This window comes from Myotis daubentonii, chromosome 6 (genome assembly GCF_963259705.1).
Source record: "Myotis daubentonii chromosome 6, mMyoDau2.1, whole genome shotgun sequence".
NCBI lineage: Eukaryota > Metazoa > Chordata > Mammalia > Chiroptera > Vespertilionidae > Myotis > Myotis daubentonii.
Genome location: NC_081845.1, coordinates 27,927,475 through 27,949,184, shown reverse-complemented (window position 1 = coordinate 27,949,184; position 21,710 = coordinate 27,927,475). Strand labels below are relative to the sequence as shown.

At 36.7% G+C, this 21,710-nt stretch overlaps 1 non-coding gene across 1 annotated transcript; it reads left to right on the top strand.

Moving 5' to 3' along the window:
- The first annotated feature begins 21,352 nt into the window (after positions 1-21,352).
- Positions 21,353-21,459, top strand: LOC132237737 (U6 spliceosomal RNA). Its single transcript, XR_009453581.1, has one exon. It is a non-coding gene; the product is annotated as a U6 spliceosomal RNA (small nuclear RNA).
- Positions 21,460-21,710: the final 251 nt, after the last annotated feature.

Sequence of the window (21,710 nt, the reverse complement as noted above, 5' to 3'; positions counted from 1 at the left end):
AAACCCCTCTAATAGAAGGCTCCTATGAAGTACATCAGCCTAGTCTGATGAGAAAACAGTCCCCGGAAATTCACCAGAATCAGCTAATCAAAACCATATCTTTTAACCATTATATTTTGAACACCATTTTAAAAATTGATAGGGATTTATCTTTATGTTCTTTAAGTTTAATTTTAAAATAGTTTGCAGGTAGTAAAGGTTACATACCTTAAATGGCAAAATACCTATGAGACAATTCTCTTTGTATTAGATTATAGTTATATTAACAAGTGGTATTTTTAATAACTGTAAAATTTGGCTTTGCTCTATAAATAGAAGATTACTATAAAATCATTATTTTTACCAAATTATATAGCTGGCAATGAGTCATACCACAAGAAGAGGTGTTACATGTGCTGATTTGTTGTTCTCTTAGAATTTCAATATTGACATTATCTTCACTTATGGCTTTTTTTGGAAGAATATTTAAAGCGGGGAATAGGAAACATCTTTAATACTGTCAACAATAAAATAAATTTGAAAATGCTTTGTTGAGTTTTCTAAGCTAAATTCAGACAATATAGTGCATGAATGTACTTAATTATTCGCTTTCTTGTTTACTTTTTTTGAGACCTGCTCCCTGTGTTTTAACCTTCCGAAAGATGAGGGCAGTTTTTTAAAGTCCATGATATTAGTATATTTAGGATTAGAAATTCCAATATGTTCAAGAGAGAATAAAATCTCTTAAGTTTATGCACATATTAATTTTGTGGTTTTGTCAACTTTGAATTCTCATTATTTAGTTACTTTGCAATTTTATTTTTCTTTTCCTTTCTGGAATATTTTTCAGCACCGTCATATATCTGGTGGAATAAAATAAAGCTACCTTCCAAGTGACACAAATATCATGCACCAGGGAAACCTAGGGATGGTGAACTCTACTACAAAACAAATAAAATTGCTCTTTCTTTGGCAGCTCTTTCCTTTTTTTTTTATTTAACTTTTCGGCATTTGACATGAAAGCAACACAGTCTTATGAGAGAGGTGAAGCTAGGAGAAAGAGACAAAAGACGTCCAGGCAGTCTCTTTTGACCCCCAGTCCTGCAGATTTAACCAGATTAGAAAGTCTTCCTGATACATAATCTAGGCCATCGGTTCTCCCTGTGGTTCTAGAACAACACCATGCCTGGCAACTGCAAATTCGCAGGCCCTACCACAACCTGGGAGTGGGATGTCACAGAGTGTTTTCACAAGCTTGCTAGGTGAGTTTGTTACACACTAAAGTTTGGAAATACTGGGCAGTCTAAGTCACCAAGACTAAGCACTACATAGGGATTTGAGATTATACAATTAGAGTGATAAATAGAGTGATTTGTTTTCCTGGATTGTTGCTGTCGAGTGAGTAATTTGTGTGGCAATCTTTGGCAGTAGTAATTAGTTAAATCAGGGTTGCTCTTGAAGGTTCAGAATCACAACCATTTATTGGTCTCCTTTCCAGGTGTAGTCTGTCATTACTTGCAAATTCCCTATTTGTGAATTTGCCCACTTCCAAAAATTTATTTATGACCCCAAAATCAATTCTGTTGTCAATAGCAGATATGAGCAGAGTGGCAAAAATTTGAGTTGCCCAACATGCTTGTTCCCAGCTGAGGTCAAACACAGTGATGCTATGTCTTCCTGTTTCAATATTTTAAACAGGTGTCCTTTTCCAGTGTGTTTGGTAATATGATTTTTGCTTTCTTGCTGTTTTGCTCTTTAAATGGCCTCTCAGTGAAGTGCTAGAATGCTATTTTATTTTTCTAAGCACAAAAAAGGCAAGAAAGAATGTGTCTTATGGAGAAAATATTTGATAGATGACCTTCATTTAGACATTAAGTTTAGTGTTGTTGTCTGTGAGTTCAATGTTAATGGGTCAATAGTGTGTATCAAACACAGCGTTTTTAAACAGAAACACTCATAAAACAAGATTATGTATTTATCAGTTGTTGGAAATGTTGTAACCAGATACTTGCAGGAATATAGCCGTGTATTTTCACTTAAGCAATGGTTCAGTATTCACTAATTTATTGTTTATGACTTTATAGACATTTCTGCATTGAATAATGAGAATCAACTGTATATAATTTCATTTTCACAGTACTTTACCAATTTGCAAAAATAACAACTCTAATGCTGTCTTAATAATATTTTGTCCCAATTCATCTTAAGATTGATATGTTTGACTTTCAAACCCTTACACGACAATCCTTAATGGCTTGTACAAATCCTGTTTTATTTTTCCCTCAGTGATTGTATAATTTAGGACAAAGATCATGTTCAGGAAAAATTTGAGTACAAGAGCATCCAAATTCATCTCTATTATGTGATAAAAAGGAATGTGTTATAATTCTGATCTTTGAGGCACATGTAACAGGTGCAATCTACTCCATTAAAATATCCTGGAAGTTTTAAAGCTAAAAATGTTAAGGAAACAGATTGGTGGAAAAGGAGGTTCTGTACATCAGCTATCTATCACAAGAAATTGTGTTATAAATGTGTCATCCTCTTTAGATACATTAATATGCCAGGTATCATAGAATTAACTGGAACAACACCTATGTGCCAAAAAATATTAAGAGGAGAATTTACATTCAAGTGGCCTTAGCTTAGTAAGAAACACAACAGTTGGTCAAACAAATGCAAATCCTCTTGTGAAGGACATTACAAAACTTGGATTATAGGTGAGAAGAAAATTATATCATGCTTTCTTTTTTCTTCTTCCAATGTTATCATTTATTTTCTATTATACCTCTTTATTTGGCATTTTCTCAGCTCTTATGTTTCACAAACTTGTCTGATGATCCAATGTGGTGATCTATGAAGATGAGTTGTGAAATGGAAGGAGGATTGGAGGTGGGACCAAGGGAGAGTTCTGATAAGATTAGTGAATTACAAACATCTGAATCATGCACCAGTGTTGAATGGATGTATAAAATCTGCCTTTATAGCGAAAGCTTTGAATCAGTGCGTTTTACACAGGCTGACTAACCCATGTAAAATTAGGCATATTTCTTTGTGTCTTCTTTGGCAACTCAGAAAAATTAAAGAGATTTACAAATCATGTTTGTTTGTTTTTTTACAAATAATGGTACTTACTATTTTATATGGCATGTAGAATCTAAAAATAAATGTTTTATTAGAAAGTTCATTCTGTATAAAGGGATCAGGTTATTTAGTAGAAAGGAATATTGTCCAGAAAAGAATAAATCACATAGATGTTAAAAAACTAATAATGCCAGCATGTAAAATATAGTGAGTAAATTGTTAAGATAAGATACTGAATGAGAATTTAAAAAGGTTCCACTCTCAAGGTGTATGATCAGCAATGTATTGATATGTCACAGTTTTTGTTTTTTTGAAGAGTTTTTGTGTAATAAACTGAAAATCAAGATGTTCACAATTTAGGTTAATGAATCAATGGATGTCACCAATAAGTGCCATTCTGTCATAGTTATGATGTATGCAAATGATGTAATTCAGTCACTTTTCCTATACAAAGAGTGGTCTGAAACTGGCAAAGAACTATATATTTAGTGTTTCATTTTCACATCTTAAACAGAAATCTGTCTTGGAGGAATTGCATTAGCATCTGCAGTAAGGTGCTGCATCAATGATTGGCTCCTTGAATTTCACCTCTCCTATAAAACCGTAGTTCCAGTGTCGTCTTAAACAAGTCTTCATTCACAGAGAGGTTCTGATATAAAACCAAAACAAAACAAAACTAACCAATGTTAATGAAATGATAGGTAACCTAAAATATGTCACAATTTTTTTTTTAAATCAAACCAACTCACACAAGAACCTTTTAAAAATGGTATAAAAACCTGGACAAACAGTATGCATACTCACATCTTGCTACACAAAGGAATCTAGTGGTTTGATGGAGAAAAAGTTCCCAATAGAATGTTTGAGCTGAAAAGGAAATTATAGGGGTACTTTCAAGAAAATTGTAGGCCAGATATTGCTAAGTGCTTTGAAGATGAAAAACGGCTGCAGAAACCAGCCTAATTGGCAAACACTTTTAATCACATGATCCAGTTAAAGAAGTCATGGAGAATTTTTATTTTTTACTTCAAATGACAAGAGTTTGTATTGAAATTAAAAAAATTATGTCTTTAGAAAAAATCATTTGTATTTTAAAATATCATGATACAAAAGAAATCTTGAAATATTTCCACTGCTGCTTGGGTTTGGAGGGATAAAGAATATGAGCAGGATCCAAAGCTTATTGAAAAACATCTGGAGAACTACACAATAATTATTAACAACTAGAGGTCCGGTGCATGAATTTGTGCACTGGTGGGGTCCAGTTGGCTCACCCCGATGGGGCCTGATTAGGGGCAGGACCAGCTGGAGTGAGGAGCTGAGGTTGTTCTGGTTGCTCTGGTCGTTCTTCCATTTGGTTACTGGGCTTTTATTATATAGGATTAGTCAGCTCAGACAGCCATAACAAAACATCATAAATTTGTGTGGCTTAAACAACAGAAATGTGTTTTCTCACAGTTCTGGAGGCTAGAATTTGGGGTCATGGTACCAGCATAGCATTGTCTCATACACCAGAAAGTGGTGGATCGATTGCCAATCAGGGCACATGCCCAGGTTGCAGATTCAATACCCAGTCAAGTGAGTGCAGGAAACAATGGAACAATGTTTCTCTCTCTCTCCCTTCTTCTCTCTGAGATGAATTAAAATGAATAAGTAATTAATGTTCTATAAGTATGGTTTTAACAGGAAAGACATTAGTGATCTATGAAGTGAAAAACTCATTATAACACATATATACAGCATGACCCCATTTTTTAAAAAAGTATTTATTGGTTTCAGAGGGAGAGGGAGAGATAGATAGAAACATCAATGATGAGAAAGAATCACTGATCAGCTGCCTCCTGCACCCCGCTACTGAGGATCGAGCCTGAAACCTGACTGGGAATCATATCATGACCTCCTGGTTCATAGATCGATGCTCAACCACTGAGCCCCACCAGCCGGGCCCCATTTTTATCAACACCAGGCACATGAGGTACATTGGCAAGATCTCATTCCTAGATGAAAGTCTGAAATTGCCCAAACTCTTTTGCAGCTAGGTTTCTGGATATGAATTCGTTTCTGCTGATTGGATGTGCTTGCCCAATATTTTGAAGGCAGAAGTGAGGCAGAGGCATCTTCCTGCAGTGTGGGCTGTTTGCAGCTGGTGATCATGTTTGCAGAGATGTGGAGATTTTCTGCAGCAGAATCCAGGCTGTGCACAGACAGTTGTGGCAGAGGCAGTGCCCAGTCACCTGTTTTGTGGGAGCTGGAGGGCACTTGTGGGGCAGCAGTTTCCTGATCCCTGGGTCACAGCTGTGCCAGAGTGTCCTAAAATTCAGTTCTGGCTGAGGGAGCAGCTCCTCCCGCTGGGCAGGGAGTCTTTCCTGGGGGCCCAGCCTAATACCCACTCCTCCAGCTTTCCGATGATTTCCCAAGCACCAATTCCCTGTGCTAAATTCTTTCCTGCCTAAAATAGCAAAGATCTAAAAACATTTTGGATCCTCTACTTTCAACAAAAACAATGCTGCACAGGGTCAGGTCTGAGAAGTGGGTGAGGTGTTGCAGAAGGCTCCCTTCTTTGAGTCTCAGCTTCCTCTTCTGTAGAACAGAGACCAAAGATTATCTGTTCATAGTTACTGAAGACGGTGGCAGCTGTGTTTCCCTAAAATGGCCACATTTCCCATCCCTGCTATGCCCTTGTCACTTTCTGTGACATCCTCTCTCTTGAAGCGGGCTGCCCTCTGAAGAGCTGGTAGCCAGTACACTGGTTGCCTGCAGAATTTCAAGGCCAAGGCCAAAAAGGCGTGGGGCTGCAGCCCCGCCCACTCACCAGGGATTCCAGCTCCGGCCTTGCCCACGGCACTCAGGGCTCTGGTTGGCACAAGGCCTTGCCCTCCTGGCACACTTCACCTCCAGTTGGTGGCCCAGAGACTTACTGCACACCATGGCCCACCTGCTGGTGCTGCTGGGCCCAGCAGGTGGGGTAAGAGCCCAGGTCGGGCCTCACACCTCCTGGTTCCTGTGTGCTACCTACCCTTGCACCACGCAGCCCCTATTCCAGCCGCTACTCTGACCAGGGCCAGATGCGTGGGGGACTGCTATGGCCACCAGGAAAGCCTCCCCACCCCATCCCCAACTCCAGTGCCCTGATCCCAGGCCCACTTCTGCCAAAGGAGAGCTTTTCCCTCACAGCTGCCTGAGATCAAGCACCTCCAATGTCCCTGGACCCCAAATTTCTGCCAGCCACGGTGGTTGGCCGGCTGGCCCCACCCTGATCAGGATGTTGGGGGTGATCCGACCCAGATCAGTCTGGTTGGCTACTGCAATGCCTGTCAGCCACCAGTCATTCTGGTCATCCTGGTCGTTCCGCTGTAATGGTCGCTGGGTTCTTATATATATAGATATTTTCCCTGCTGTTCACCTCAAATATATAACAGAGTGATAGACTCTTTATCTGTCACTTCTGCTTAGTGTGTGAACTTCATTTTACAAAAAGAGGAAGTGTTCTGTGACCTGTAGTCTGATCATACACTGAAGATCAGAGTTATAAATCTGCCTCTAGACAAGTTCTATATTTCTGTGAAAGAATATCCTTCCAGTGAGAAGAAAGCACTGAACATGTTGCTGCAGCTTTTAACGTTTCACATGTTCACATAAACTTCTGCCTGTTTAACTGTCATTGAGTTCAAGGACAGCAATGTCACACCTTAGCTGAAAATGAGTCATATGTTTATTGTAAATTTGAATAATGGTGGAACCAAAGAAATCAAGCACTCATTTTACATTTATTAGGTAAATTTCATGATTTCTATTTGAGTTAAAAAACAAGTTATGGTATGTAGAATTATGAAAAAATCATGTAACCAAGACATGTGCATAATAGTTTTCTGTCTGATATATTGAATGCTCATATCACTTAGAAGATGTTTTTATTTCAAACTCTTGTATTAAATTATATCTTAGGCTATAATTTTAACCATATGGTTTTAGTTTATGGTTTTAGTTAACTTATCATTCAACCATAATAACTCATTTCATGTTGTAATAACATCAAATAATATCAAGTTAGAATAATTATTTAAATATTTGTTTTATGAGTTATAAATATATGAAGAGGAAAGAAAATTTAATGTTAAGAAAGGTACACTAAACTTAGTACTTGCTTTTTTGTTTTTAAGAAAGTTTGGTCAACAAATCAGTTTTAGCTTTAGGATGAGGAAAGAAAAAAGGAAAACTGTTTTACATATCTTAGAGTATATAACTTTCTTAGAATTTATATAGTAGAAATTCATGACAAATCTGGTAGTTAAATGGACACTTAAATTTGTAAATGCCCATCAAGTTGTACATGTAAGACCTGAGCACTATTGGAGTATTATTCTATAATAAAAATAAACTCATAATAAAAATCAGAATATATTAAGAAGTAAGCAAAGTAAATATACTAGATAAAAAATATATAAAAAAAGAAAAGCTCACAGTTAGTGAGCTAAGCAATAGAAGAACTTCTTTGAACTGGTAAGGGTTATCTGTGAAATACAGCAAATATTATTACAGATTCTTTCTCTTTTTTCTGTCAGAAACTATGAATGATGTATTAAATTATCCTGCTATGAGAGAGGGTTTGCCTACTTATTTTACAGTTCTATCAATCTACTGGGGACTGTAAATAGGTCCATAAAATTTTAAATCTGAAGAATTGAATCTTTCATCATTTTGAAATGTCCTATTTATTATCTGATATTTTCAGCTTTATTTCACATATCATTACTTGTCTATTTACTTATTTATTTAGTCTTTATTTACTTTATTTATAATTTGGATTCTGTTTTTTTTTTTTTTATAAGTATTTTTTTTTTTTTTTATTGATTTTTTACAGAGAGGAAGGGAGAGAGATAGAGAGTTAGAAACATCGATGAGAGAGAAACATCAATCAGCTGCCTCCTGCACACTCCCCACTGGGGATGTGCCCGCAACCCAGGTACATGCCCTTGACCGGAATCGAACCTGGGACCTTTCAGTCCGCAGGCCGACGCTCTATCCACTGAGCCAAACCGGTTTCGGCTTGGATTCTGGTTTTTGAAGAAATCAATATTGAGTTAGACGTTGATTTTACTTTATTTCAGCTTCATGATATATGTCTTTTAATTGGAGTTTCAAAATCCACTTAACTTTAATATATGATTATTATATGTGAGTTTATGTCTAACATCCTCTCAATAATTTATTTGCTTCTTTTTATCTACTTGATCAGCTTATTCTGTAATTACCAAGTATTGTTGATGTTTTTATTATCAGTGTTTCTTCTCCAATTGTGTTTTATTTATATATAATTATACTATTATTCTTTGATACAATGCAGGTTCCTCCCTGGCCTTGGCCCTGGTGTGGGCTCTTGCAGGAAGCAACCAATCGATGTGTTTTTTTCACATCGATATTTCTCTGTCTTTCTCACTCTTTTCCACTCTCTCTAAAAATCATGGAAAAATCTCCTCGGTTAAGGATTCTTAAAAAATCTAGTATGAATAGCAATATTTGCCTGTGAAAATGCAAGGAGTAAAGAATCACTTAGCTGCATTAGTCCTCCTTCTACCTTTTGTGGTATTATTTACCAGGTATTTTATTGCATCATATTGGAAACTTTACAAGGCATTGCAGCTCTATATGTCTTTATATTCACCTTTCCCATTGCTTCCCATGTCTTTCTGAGTTCCTGTACATCCTTATGGGACAATTTATTTCTTCCTGAGGAAATGCTTTGGTATTTGAATCAGTCAGGAAGCAGTTAGGAAATAGAAAGCCTATTAGTGACTGAAGCAGGAAGAATTTTCTATAAATATTTGTTCACTACTAAAAGAGGTGGGAAAGAATATTAAGTGGTTCTGAAGTAGCAAACACAAAAAGCAGCTCTGACCTCTAGGGCTGAGAGACCCAATGAACTACGAAGGAACTAGGAACTTAGATGGGGTCCCCTGCTAATGCAAAGATTCTGATACTTTTGGTAAGGGCAGAGCTACCATAAGAATGTGCAAATTATCAGTGGCTGAAGGTCATCAGTCCACTTGGTAGTGGAAAATCTATCTGGAGGACATGGCCTCAGTTGTTCTCCAGGAGTGACCTGCATGGTGACAGAAAACCACACTAGATGTTGGTCACAACAGGTCCCTGTGGACCCCTGAGGCGAGTGCTGCCAGGTCTCCCAGATGCAACTGTTGGGGGATGTCATGTTGAAAAATAGCACACCTGGTACAGGAAGGAAGTGCGTTCCGACATTTATGGTTTTACAGTGTATTTCAAGGCCACTCTTTTAAAGAAAGCGGGAAAAGGGGAATGTTTATGGTATCTAGTTCTAGTACCACAAAGAAAGAAGAAGGGTGAATTAATCACGAGATGAGAAGCATTTTTAATAATGGGCACAGTTAACCTTTTTGACTCCAGTTTGCAAATGCACCCTTCGGATACTATGTATTTCCATAGAGCAAATAAACAACTTTATGATTTCATTTAATAAAAAAAGTATTAGCCTTTATACAAGTGTGAAATTCTTTCTAATTTCTAGAGGAGAAAACATTCAATCAACATGTTAGATCTGGAAAGAAGTCACATAAGATCTTTTTTAGCCTTTGGTGACAGTCTTTATATTCTGGTGGATAAAATTGTGAGCTTTGCTACCTAAAGATTAAATTTAAATATTGATTCCCCCATTAATATTGTGTGTCTAAGCTATATGTGTTTCAGTTCATTCACAAAAGGGAGCTATAGTAATAGTTCCTATGACACAGACATAGCATAACTACAAATTACAATGTAACTTAAACACATACTTAAAACAATGCTTTGTACATGGGAAGTGCTCAGTGACATGGTATTATTATTATTGTCATTATCACAAAAAGTTTTGTTATTATTCATATTATTTTCATTTAGGCAATAGTAACACATTGTATTGATAATGGGTAAGATATAGGCAATGGGGTGAAGAATAAATGAAAGGTGGGTTAGTGGTAATGGAAAGAGTACACAATACTATTTCATGCTTGACTATGAATAATGAGAAATAAACTGGTCATGAAGTTAACAGAACATGTTTTCGTGTGTGTGTGTGTGTGTGTGTGTGTGTGTGTGTGTGCGCGCGCACGCGCGCCCGCGCTTAATTTTGGACAAACTTTAATATATTTTTATTCTGGAGGTAAATAATCAAGGGAGGGAAAATGTTGAAAATAGAGAAGGGAAGAATAATCTATAACAAACAAGTTCTTGCAAACATATAAAACTGATAAATCCAAATTTTAGATGGATTTGTTTACACATGTGGAAGGAAAATTTTTTAATGAGGCTACAGATGCACAAGCAAAAATGTTAGTATGTTTGTACATGATTGGATTATTAATTGCAAATTAGTATTGCTGAATATTCTCTTATACCAATTATTTTACTGATTTATATATATTTAATTTCTTCTTTAATTTACACATGTATGTACTCAATTATTAATTTATTCATCATTTCATTCATTTAACAAACACTTTCTGAGTACTTACTGTGTGTCCAACACGGTATTAGCAAGGGTGGATATGGGACCCATGATGGTAACTGGCTCTAAATTTATGAAGAAGCCAAACTAACTAGAAATAAACATATAAAGAATAAAACTCTAAACTGTGGTGACAGTGGTAAGAAATAATACAAAGTAGCGTAGATACATAGGATGGATTTGGTGAGTTGGGGAGCAAGAGTGGAAAACCGTGCTTCTTTCCTTGGTTTATAAACAGAAAATCCTGGATACTTTTTTTTATGTTTTAGTCTGAGAACAGATTCTGATTTTCTAACATTGTTTTGTGTAATATTCAGTTAACTTTGTACCTTCACAAGTTGTTGCAGAGAAAAGTAGAAAATTATATACAGAATAACATGCTCTGATTCACCCAGAGAAACTTTGATTTTTCTCATATATTGAGTTCTGTCTGAGATTTGGATGCAATGGGTGTTTCTGCTAATTAAATAAAAGCATATTTTACCACTTCCGCCTTTAGAATTTTTTAAGAAGAAAAATCTGATGCAGAGGCATTATGTAATATACTTCAGAGATCAATTTAAAAAGATATTAGATTATTTTTTCTGGTTTCAAATAACCCATATGATTATTTAATATGGCACAGATAATCAAAGTTTGCCTTTGTTTACATAGAATGTACAAATCTTAGGAAAACTGAAACTAAGAGTGGAAATAATTATTTAATATGTTTAATTATTTTGATTATGTTGGCCATTTTAAATAAATTATAAATGCATATGTATAAAAGTGAGGAAATACAATTCTCTAAATGTTTGTAAGATAGAAAATGTATGGGAGTTTTAGCATTTTTTCCAGAAACATAATTTTTTAAGCAAAAGATGCCAAATACAACTGGGGTATTATTATACTGAAATGTTGTTTGAATGCTATTAAGAGACAAAAATAAAATAAATGTGCTAACCAGGAAATAGTGCAAGCAACAATCCCAAGAATAAGAAATGTGATATGCAGAAAAACGTGATAATTAGGAATGTGAGTCATTATAATGCTAAAATTGAAAATTAAATCATATTAAAGTTATTAAAGTCAAAAGTTATGGTTCCTTAGTAACATTAACCAAGTCATATTACCCATATGTACTATTTTCTCTTCCTGTTTGGTTTATTTTGCCTCTGGTCTTCAGCCATTAGAGCAATGTGCATTAAAATTATATTGCTATTTCTCTAAGATTGCTGTTTTGCTTCTTCGTGAAAAAAAAATGAGGTTATAAAAATGTTTTTTAGATGACATATCCTTCAGTTTCTCAAACACATGTGTTCTAGGCGTACTATGTAGAAATAAAATCTGAAGGCAAAATTTCTCAATAGGCACGTCAGTATTTTTACTTATATTTAGAATGTACAAAATTCCAGGAATCTCAGGCTAGAGACAGAAATAAGATGGGCTTATTCATTGTTTCCACATTGGAAAGAGTAAAATTGCTTCTTTTGGGCATTTTAACAGACAAAAAAGCAAGCAGGAAAAAAAAAAGAAAACAACCAATTTTCTTTCATTGCCCTCTTTGGGCTACTTCTAACCTTAGTACAATACTAGATTTTTCTTCTTTAATGTTTTTTGAGGAGGAGAATAATTGTAATATTAATAGCACAATAAAAAGTTGTTTACTTTCTCAGATGATAGAAACTTATGAAGATAAAAAGGAATTTTTACTATTCTTATAAATACAATACAATTTTCTTCTTAAGTGCACCTGAGGTGCTTTATGGACAGGCAAATGGTCTCCGTTACATACAGTCTCTTCCTGTGATACATGCTTCTCATGATTCTTCCATGTTGTATATCTAAGGCAGAAACAGTGGTGGTACATCTTATTTTAGCACATCTATTTTCACCACATTCTATGAATATAGTACTGAAGAGTCTTGTCTCTCAATCTTATGTAGCAACAATAGAAAGGGAAAAAAGGAGAGAATGTGGGGGGAAAGGAAGAATTAGCAAAGAAAGAAAGGAGTCAGTGGCATTTCTATTAGGGCTTCTGGTTCCTCTAATTCCCTTAAAGTTCCACAATGTTATATGTCTATTTTATTTCAACAAAAAAGACAAAGAAAAAAATTCATTTTCTGTATCTCAGTCAGTGGTCTGACATCAGAGACAAAGGTTATGTGTAGGTCAGGCTAAATTTATCTGATGATATGATCAGTTCCAGCAAACACTGAATTCCCTGGGAAATTATTATTTTTTATTTTTAAAAATATGTTTATTGATTTCAGAGAGGAAAGGAGAGGGAGAGAGAGATAGAAACATCAGTGATGAGAGAGAATCATTGATTGGCTGCCTCTTGCACGCTCCACACTGGGAATCTAGCCCACAACCCAGACATATGTCCTTACGGGGAATCAAACCTTATTCATAGGTCAATGCTCAACCACTGAGCCACACCAGCTGGGCTCTGGGTAATTATTTTTAAAGAAGATTTTGAATCAGTTTCTTTTTCAAATTGACCAGTAATTCATTAAAGTGATCCATTGAGCAATCCAGTGACATGACAATTACACAATTAATGGGAAAATTAAAGCAAAAGAGCAATTGGCTGTTTATCTTATATATATGATGGCAATCATTGAACTTGAAGTTTAATGTGTTACTTCCTTCCCTGCATGATTTGCCAGACCCAGCTGGTTATTTTCCTAATGGGTTGACATAGCCATAGTCTGGCTCAAGTTTCAGCTCTTAGTGAGTGAAGCAAGACCTATCCATTGAGTGCTTAAAAAGTGTTATCCAAAAAGCTACAGATTTTAGAAAATATAAAGATTAAATGAATTAGACATGGCCATGTTCCTCGGTTATCGTTCTGAAGGGTGATGAAGCAAACCAGTGCTTATAAATGATTACCAAGGACAGTGAAAGGAAGGAATCACAATAGAAGATAAATTTAGTTGAAATGTTACTAGTCATATAGTCACTTGGCAGTTAAATTAAGGAATTCAATCTAGAATAGTTTAGACAGAAGATAATTAAGCGTATGCGTAGACATTTGTAAATGAACGTAATAAAAAATTGAATGTGGAGAGCATTACACTAACTGAAATAACCCAGTTAGAGAAAGACAAGCACCATATGATTTCACTCAAATATGGAATCTAATGGACAAAATAAACTAAGAAACAAAATAGAAACAGACTCATAAATAGAGAACAGACTGACAGCTGTCAGAAGGAAGTGAAGTTATGGGGCTGGATGCAAATGGTGAAGGAATTAAGCAAAAAAACCAAAACTCATAAACAAACAAAAAGGAACTCAGTGAAGATGTAACTATTATTACTAGTATAACCCCTGGTGTGATTTAAGTTTCAGTCTCCTTCTCTAAGGTGGCAGAAACCATTTGTCTGTCGAGTAAGACTCCCTCCACGTTCTGCGTGGAGTAGGGTTCGGTATCTGAAAGAGGAGCCGCACAACAAATGAGAGAAAAAGACACGAGATAATTTTGCAATATTGGGGGACCAGGCGGGCAAGTCCCGAAGGACTTCCAGCTATGCTCAGGCTGCTCCAATCTTTTATTGATCTGGAGTAGCCCTTAGGGTAAGGAGGTTTCAATGACACACAGATCAGCAGACAATTTCCAGGAATAGACAAAGTATCTGATTAGCTCATCAATAGATTTCCGGGAGTATCTGATTAACAATAATCAACAGGGATCTACATAAGTATCTAAGGAATTAAGTGAACTAAGGTGGGGATGCTTCAACTATTATTACCTAAATTAACTGGGTGGTTCCTAGATTAACTGGGTGGTGCACAGTTCTGACCTTTGCTAGGTTCAAAGGTTACTAGCTTTTGGGGGTCTCTGTCTAAACTCAGCTAGTGAAGACAATGAATGGACTCTGGCACCATTCTTTGCTATATAGTATGTCTAACATATAGTATAGTTCTTTGCAAAAAATTGGGTCATAAGGTTTTTCAATTAAAACATAAAGGCAATTTTATTCTTTAAAAAATGAATGTGAGAATGAAAACATTATGAAAATAAAACATTTTATAACATTCTACTAGTTATAAAATATTTGACCTTGCTATGTGAGCCACATCCACAATACAAAATTTACATGAAATTTCTTTTCCAAATAAAATGTCAACTGGGTGATGCCAAAAAGTATAAATTGCTATAAAAATATTTTTTATGAATTAATAACTGAAAAAATGATAAATTAGAAAAAATTTAAACTCATTCATTCTTGGAACTTCGACCATTCAATTAATTAGTCATTGAAAGAATTGCTTTCTGTCAAATTGCTATTGGGTAATTAATTTTTTGCTTAACTTGTCTGTTTTCCAGGAGAACTTTACACTCTACAGGTGTTCAGGCTTTCTTAAGCTGAAAGCTTTGTCTCTGTGAGTTCTGTTCCCATTTCTGAGTTCTAAGTTATATTCATAATGATATGATGGCAATGACTATATCAGTTTGTTCACTCATCTATATATATAATAGAGTGCCGGGAGCCGGTCCATGCTTGCTGTTTCAAGGGACCTGGCGTATATAGCATACTGTTCTTAATATGTTTGCTCCCCTTAGCACTATGTGTTTTAACCAAGGTCTCTGAGAAAGGTTGTTTCCCCAGGTAGGGATTTTTCCCTGAAGTAAGGGAGGGGATGAAACTCCTTAACTAAGTGCCAGGCGGGTAGTTAATCACTTTGACTACAAACAATCATGCTTAAGCTACATAATCTTTACTCCCTGGAATGGAGATAAGAAACTCCCTAACCTTTGTAATAGAGATTGATAGGATTGAATCAACTGGTATAAATACAGATGTAACAAGACAGCAAGACACAGAACTTAGAACACAGAACTAAGAAGACAGAACTTAGAAGTCAGAACTCAGAAGACAGAACCTACACAGAACCTACAGACAGAAGAACTTCACTGGAGAGAACATGGCAAAAGATCCTGGACTGAACCTGACTACAGAAATATGGCAAGAGAACCTGACTAGAACCTGGTGACCGAACCTGGCTGGAGATCTCAGACAGAACCTGGCTGGAGAACCTAGCGAGGGAACATGGCTACTGAACCTGGCTGGAGAACCTAGACAGAACCTACCTGGAGACCCTGACAAGAGAACCCGGCTATGATGATCAACTGAAGGCTGTCTCGGTGCCATTCCTTCTTCACCGACTCCATCCACACCTTTGGGGACCCCTGGACCTGCTGGGGTTCGACCCCGGCAATAGAGAAATATGCTAATTAATCAGGACGCCATAATGGGTTGACCCGACAGGAGGAGGTTGCGTGCGCAGCGTCGGGGGCGGGGTGGCAGGGGCCTCCACGCACCTGCGCTGGGGGAGGGCCTGGTCAGCAGCAGCCGAAGCTGCTTCAAGGGCAGGAGAGGGAGGCAGGGGTGGACTGGCAGTGGCCGCGACTGCTGCAGGGCCTGGGAAGCGAGGCAGGGCCAAACTGGAGGGTGGGTGATGCCGCGTGATTTTGAATCACGCACTGGGTTCCCAATATGTTATATAATATATAATCTATAGCATAAAATATAAACAATATTTTCATAAAGTGTAGAACCATACGAAGCGGAAATTTTAGAAATTTATGTGATACTAGAAGCCCAGTGCACAAAATTGGTACACAAAAGGTAGGGTCGCTAGGCCTGGCTGGCAATCAGGGCCCATATGTGGGGTGACGGGCAGGGCAATCGGGGCCCCCACTCACACCCACCTTGGCCTGGTGCCACCCACTCGCCAGCTCCGCCTCCCCCGCCCCCCCCCCCCCCCGTCCCCCGATCGCCATCTGTGGACCCTGCTTGCACCTGCCTTGGCCTGGTGCCACCCACTCACCTGCTCCACCATCCTGCCAAAGTCCTGCTCTTGTTGGGGCCTATTGAAGCCAGCAACACCTCTCCTGCCACCCACTGCCAGCATTGCATCGCCAACACCCGCCATGTTCCACACCGCCCCCTGGTAGTCAGTGCACATCTAACTCCTGGTTGGTCGAACTCCTAACCTTGGGAACAACTTGTATATTAGCCTTTTATTATATAGGATTTTTAATTGTAAAATGTTTTTTGGGATAGCACACACATTACATTGGAGGGTGTCTGGGATATTGGATGTCCAACAATGAATAAACTACCACAAAAATAAATGAAGAAAAAATTCTTGCCCCTACAAGACCTTTTATATTGCCAGTCATTCATGCAAGATGGAGTGTGGAGGGAGACTTTATAGTGTTTGAATCTATAACCAAACTATATTTATATACAGGGTAGGGCAAAAATGGGTTAAGAGTTGTACTAAAAATATAATAATTATTAAATAATAATATAAGAATAAACTGTTTCACATATAACTATAAACCTACTTTTTCCCCATGCTGTATAGACAAAAGAATTTTTTCAGTCTTAATTTAAATTACATTTTCTAAAATAAGCCCCAAAAACTGGGATTTAATTTTAGGGAAGATTTTACTGTGTTGTTTGAAACTTTACCAAAAGAAATTTATATCACAGATAGCAATTACACTCTTATATAGTTATGCAAAGCATAATGAAGTTTCAGCCAGTAATGGACCGCATATATGATAGTAATATACCTATAGCCTAGTTTTGTAGTAGGCTATAACATCTAGGTTTAAGTAAGTGCACTCTATGGCATTCCCACAACAACAAAATCACCTAACAACGTATTTCTCAGAAAGTATTCCTGTTTTTAAGCAGCACATGACTATATTTGAAACAATAATACCAAACTCCATGTGTCTATACTTGTTGTTGCCAGATTTATATCTATTATATCTATCAATGTAATATTGAGATCATTCCAGTATATTTCTATATTTCTGTTTTAACTTTGTGAATGAATCATGATTTTTTAAGAATTTAAAATGGAAATGAAGAAATAAAGGAAAAAATAAATAAACGGGACAACATCAAACAAAAAAGCTTTAGCACATCAAAAGAAACAACCATCAAAATGAAAAGGGAACTCACTGAATTGGAGAACATATTTTCCAATGATACATCTGATAAGGGGTTAACTTCCAAAATATATAAACTACTCATAAAACTTAACAAAAGGAAGACAAACAATTTAATTGAAGAATGGGCAAAGAACCTGAATAGACACTTCTCCAAAGAGGACATACAGATGGTCAAGAAATATATGAGAAAATGTTGAAAGTCAGTAATCATCAGAGAAATTAAAATTAAACCACTATAAGATATCACCTCACACCTGTCAGAATGGCTATCATCAATAAATAAGAAAACAACTGCTGGTGAGGACGTGGAGAAAAAGTAACACTAGTTCATTGCTGGTGGGAATGTAGACTGGTGCAACCACTATAGAAAACACTATGGAGTTTCCTCCAAAACTTAAAAATGGAACTGCCGTTTGACCCAGTGATCCCACTCCTGGGAATACATCCTAAAAACCCCCAAACTCCAGTCAGAAAGAATATGTGCAGCCCTAAGTTCATCCAGCATTATTTACAATCGCTAATATTTGGAAACAGCCCAAGTGCCCATCAGTAGATGAATGGTTAAAAAAGTTATAGTATATTTACACAATGGAATATTATGCATCTGTAAAAAAGGAGGATCTCTTATCCTTTGAGACAGCATGAAGGTATCTGGAGATTATTATGCTAAGTGATAAGCCAATCAGAGAAAGACAAATATCACAGGATATCACTTTTTTGTGTAATCTAATGAACAAAATAAATTTACCAACAAAATAAGTCCTGAGGCAAGGAGGCATGTAACCCACTGAACTATCTCAGGGGTGGAGGGGACAAGAAGAGATAAACCAAAGAACTTATATACTTACTAGAGGCCCGGTGCACACAATTCATGCACTCGGGGGGTGGGGGTAGTCCCTCAGCCCGGCCTGCACCCTCTCACAGTCTGGGAGCCCTTGGAGGATGCCCACCTGACAGCTTAGACCTGTGGGGAGCAGGTTTAAGCTGGCAGTCGGACACCCTTAGCGCTGCCAGGAGGCAGGAGAGGCTTCCGCCACTACCGCTGAGCTCGCCAGCCATGAGCCCAGCATCTGGCTGAGCAGTGCTCCCCCTGTGGGAGCGCACTGACCACCAGGTGGAAGCTCCTGCATTGAGTGGGATCAGGCTGAACTGGCTCTCTAACATCCCCCAAGGGATCCCAGATTGAGAGAGGGCACAGGCCAGGCCAATGGACCCCACCAGTGTACGATCAAGGCCGGGGAGGGACATGGGAGGTTGGCCAGTCGGGGAGAAACTGGGGGAGATGGGCCAGCCAGGGCATGTATGGCCCATCTCCCTCTGTCCCAATCGGCTGGACCTCAGCAGCAAGCTAACCTACCAGTTGGAGTGTCTGCCCCCTGGTGGTCAGTGCACATCATAGCGAGAGGTTGAGCGGCCTTAGCATACCATTAGCATATTACACTTTGATTGGTTAAATGGACGACCAGACAACTGGACACTTAGCATATTAGGCTTTTATTTTATAGGCTATGCATAGCCCATGAACACAGACAATAGTGTAATGAAGGCCTGGGGCGGGGGCAAGGAGGGGAAAATGGGGGACATCTGTCATGCTGTCAAAAAATAGAAATATACTTTAAAAATAAGTTCAAGCATATTTACATGTAATGTGTTCAGATTACATTACATGGTTTTTAATAATATGTTTTTATTGATTTTTAGAGAGAGAAGAAGAAAGGGATATAGAGATAGAAACATAGATGAGAAACATCAATCAGATGCCTCCTGCATGCCCCCTATTGGGGATCAAGCCCACAAACCAGGCATGTGCTCTGACTGGGAATTGAACCAGTGACCTCTTGGTTCATGGGTCGATGCTCAACCACTGACCCACACCAGCAGTACTATTACATCTTCTTCAACAATGAAAACAAGTAACACAGCTCTCACTCAGTGCCAGCCCACTAATTACCTTCATAACAATGCCAACAAATTTTAATGTTATAATTATTCCAATTTTTAAAATACAGGAACGTAATCAGAAAGAATAACTTTCCCAAGGTCACACAAGTAGTAGAAACAGAGTATATTCTAGAACTTAGGTGGTCTGGTTCCACATCTGAGTTCTTAGCCACCATACTACCTCTCTCTAAATTATTTGAAGGGAACTACCTTGCTTAATATGTTTGAAAAAATATAAAGACACAATGTGAAGTAACAAGTCATTTATTTTTTGACAGCATTTATAATCATGCTATTTAATGTGGTAACTGCTAGCCATATGTAACTCTACAGCACATATAGCAAGCCCTGCCTGAATTTAGATTTGCTATGACTGTAAAATACACCTTGAGTTTTGAAGATGTACAATGGAAAAAAAACATAAGTAACACATCTCATTAATGTTTTGCATTGGTCATATGATAAAATTGTAATTTTGGAAATATATGTTAAATAAAATGTTATTAATTTAAAAAATGGAAATGAAAATCTGAGTTATATTTATTTCTATTATACTAGTTAGGCAAGTTTTCTGAAAATGGTTCTTGAAAATACTGTGTTTTAAGCATTTATTAAAATTAGATTATTATCACTCTACAGATCCCCATTTGTACAAAGATAATGTTGCAAGGTTTACATTTTGAACAATGTGAAAAAAAGATTCAAGATGAAGAAAACAGCATGGCAGTTTCAATTTTTCTTCAGTGAAACATTAATTAAAAAATTAATTTAATTAACTTTTAAGAATTTATGAGAACTACATTAGAGTTATGAAACTTGAATCAACCACTACAGTTTTTAATTTGGAACTTTACCATCAACCCATTAGACTCATTGATCCCGTTGGATTCACAAGTAAAAAGAGCTGTACCTGACTTAAATTAGCTTTCTATTTTCTCTGAAAATAACAAAAATAAGAATGTAGTGCTCAAATAAAATTGACCCCGTGAAAATCTCATAAGGTTTATCAGGAGACATTCTTAGCCACTTTCAACAGTATTCAACAGCCCTTGTACAGGTCCTTTTATATAATAATCAATAGATGCATAGAGAATTGATACCGATTCACTTATTTCAAGCCAGCCAGAAAAACAGATCAATAAATCACGAACTTTTCTTTGCTTCTTCTCTCAACGTTAGCAAAACAATTATTCTAACAACTAAGCCAGCAGCCACTATTGTGATAAAGTTGTTTCTGAGGTCAGAATGTTCTGAGATTGAGAAAGAGCCCAGAGTTCATTTATTTATTTTCAAGTAAGAAGTGAGACAAGGTTCTAACTGATATTCTTGCACTCTCTGCTAATACTGAATATCAGGATATCATGCACATATCCATCAAGAAAAATTATGGTAATTACCAGGGGAAAATAAGATATTTGTGTCACTTATTTCTTCTGCCAAATATTCTATGCTAGTAACAGAATTCCTTTTATGTCTATTGTCTATAATCTAGATAAATTAATGTAATTTAACAACCAGTCATAATTAATTTTCATAGCTTCTGAATCTAGTATAATAGTATAGGAATTTTTTGCTGAAAAAGAGGGTACTACAAATAAATAAAATATAGCTTGTTTCTAATAAATATTTAATTAAGTAGGCCATTTCATTTCTATGAGGCTCTCTTACCATAATTTTGAAAGATGATGCTTGCTTAAATAATCTCTAATTTTTTCTCCTTTTAATAAACTATATATCTCTGTGAATAAGTAAACTCAGGTTATATTGTAGTATAATTCAGTTGATTCTTGGTCTGTTGATCAAAACTGCTAGATTAAATAAATTGATATGTGTTCATTCTTTTGGAGGAAGACATATAAAAAATGATTATTGTGCTCATTTCGGGAGCACATATACTAAAATTGGGATGATACAGATAAGATTAGCATGGCCCCTACACAAGGATGACATGAAAATCCATGAAGTGTTCCATATTTTATGAAAAAGAATAGGATGATTATCAAATTGGCAAGAGAGACATAACTTAGATGATTTCTAAAAAACATATTGGAAATAACAATCTGTGACCTTTTCATCAAAACCACAATTGAAAAGTACCATATTCATAATCAATGATGAATTTCTTACAGTGAAAGGAAAATCTAGATAACAAAAAATGATTTACAAAAGGGCTAGAGGTTATAGTAAACAAGTTCAATACTCATTAAAGGTGTGATGAGTCTAAAAGGA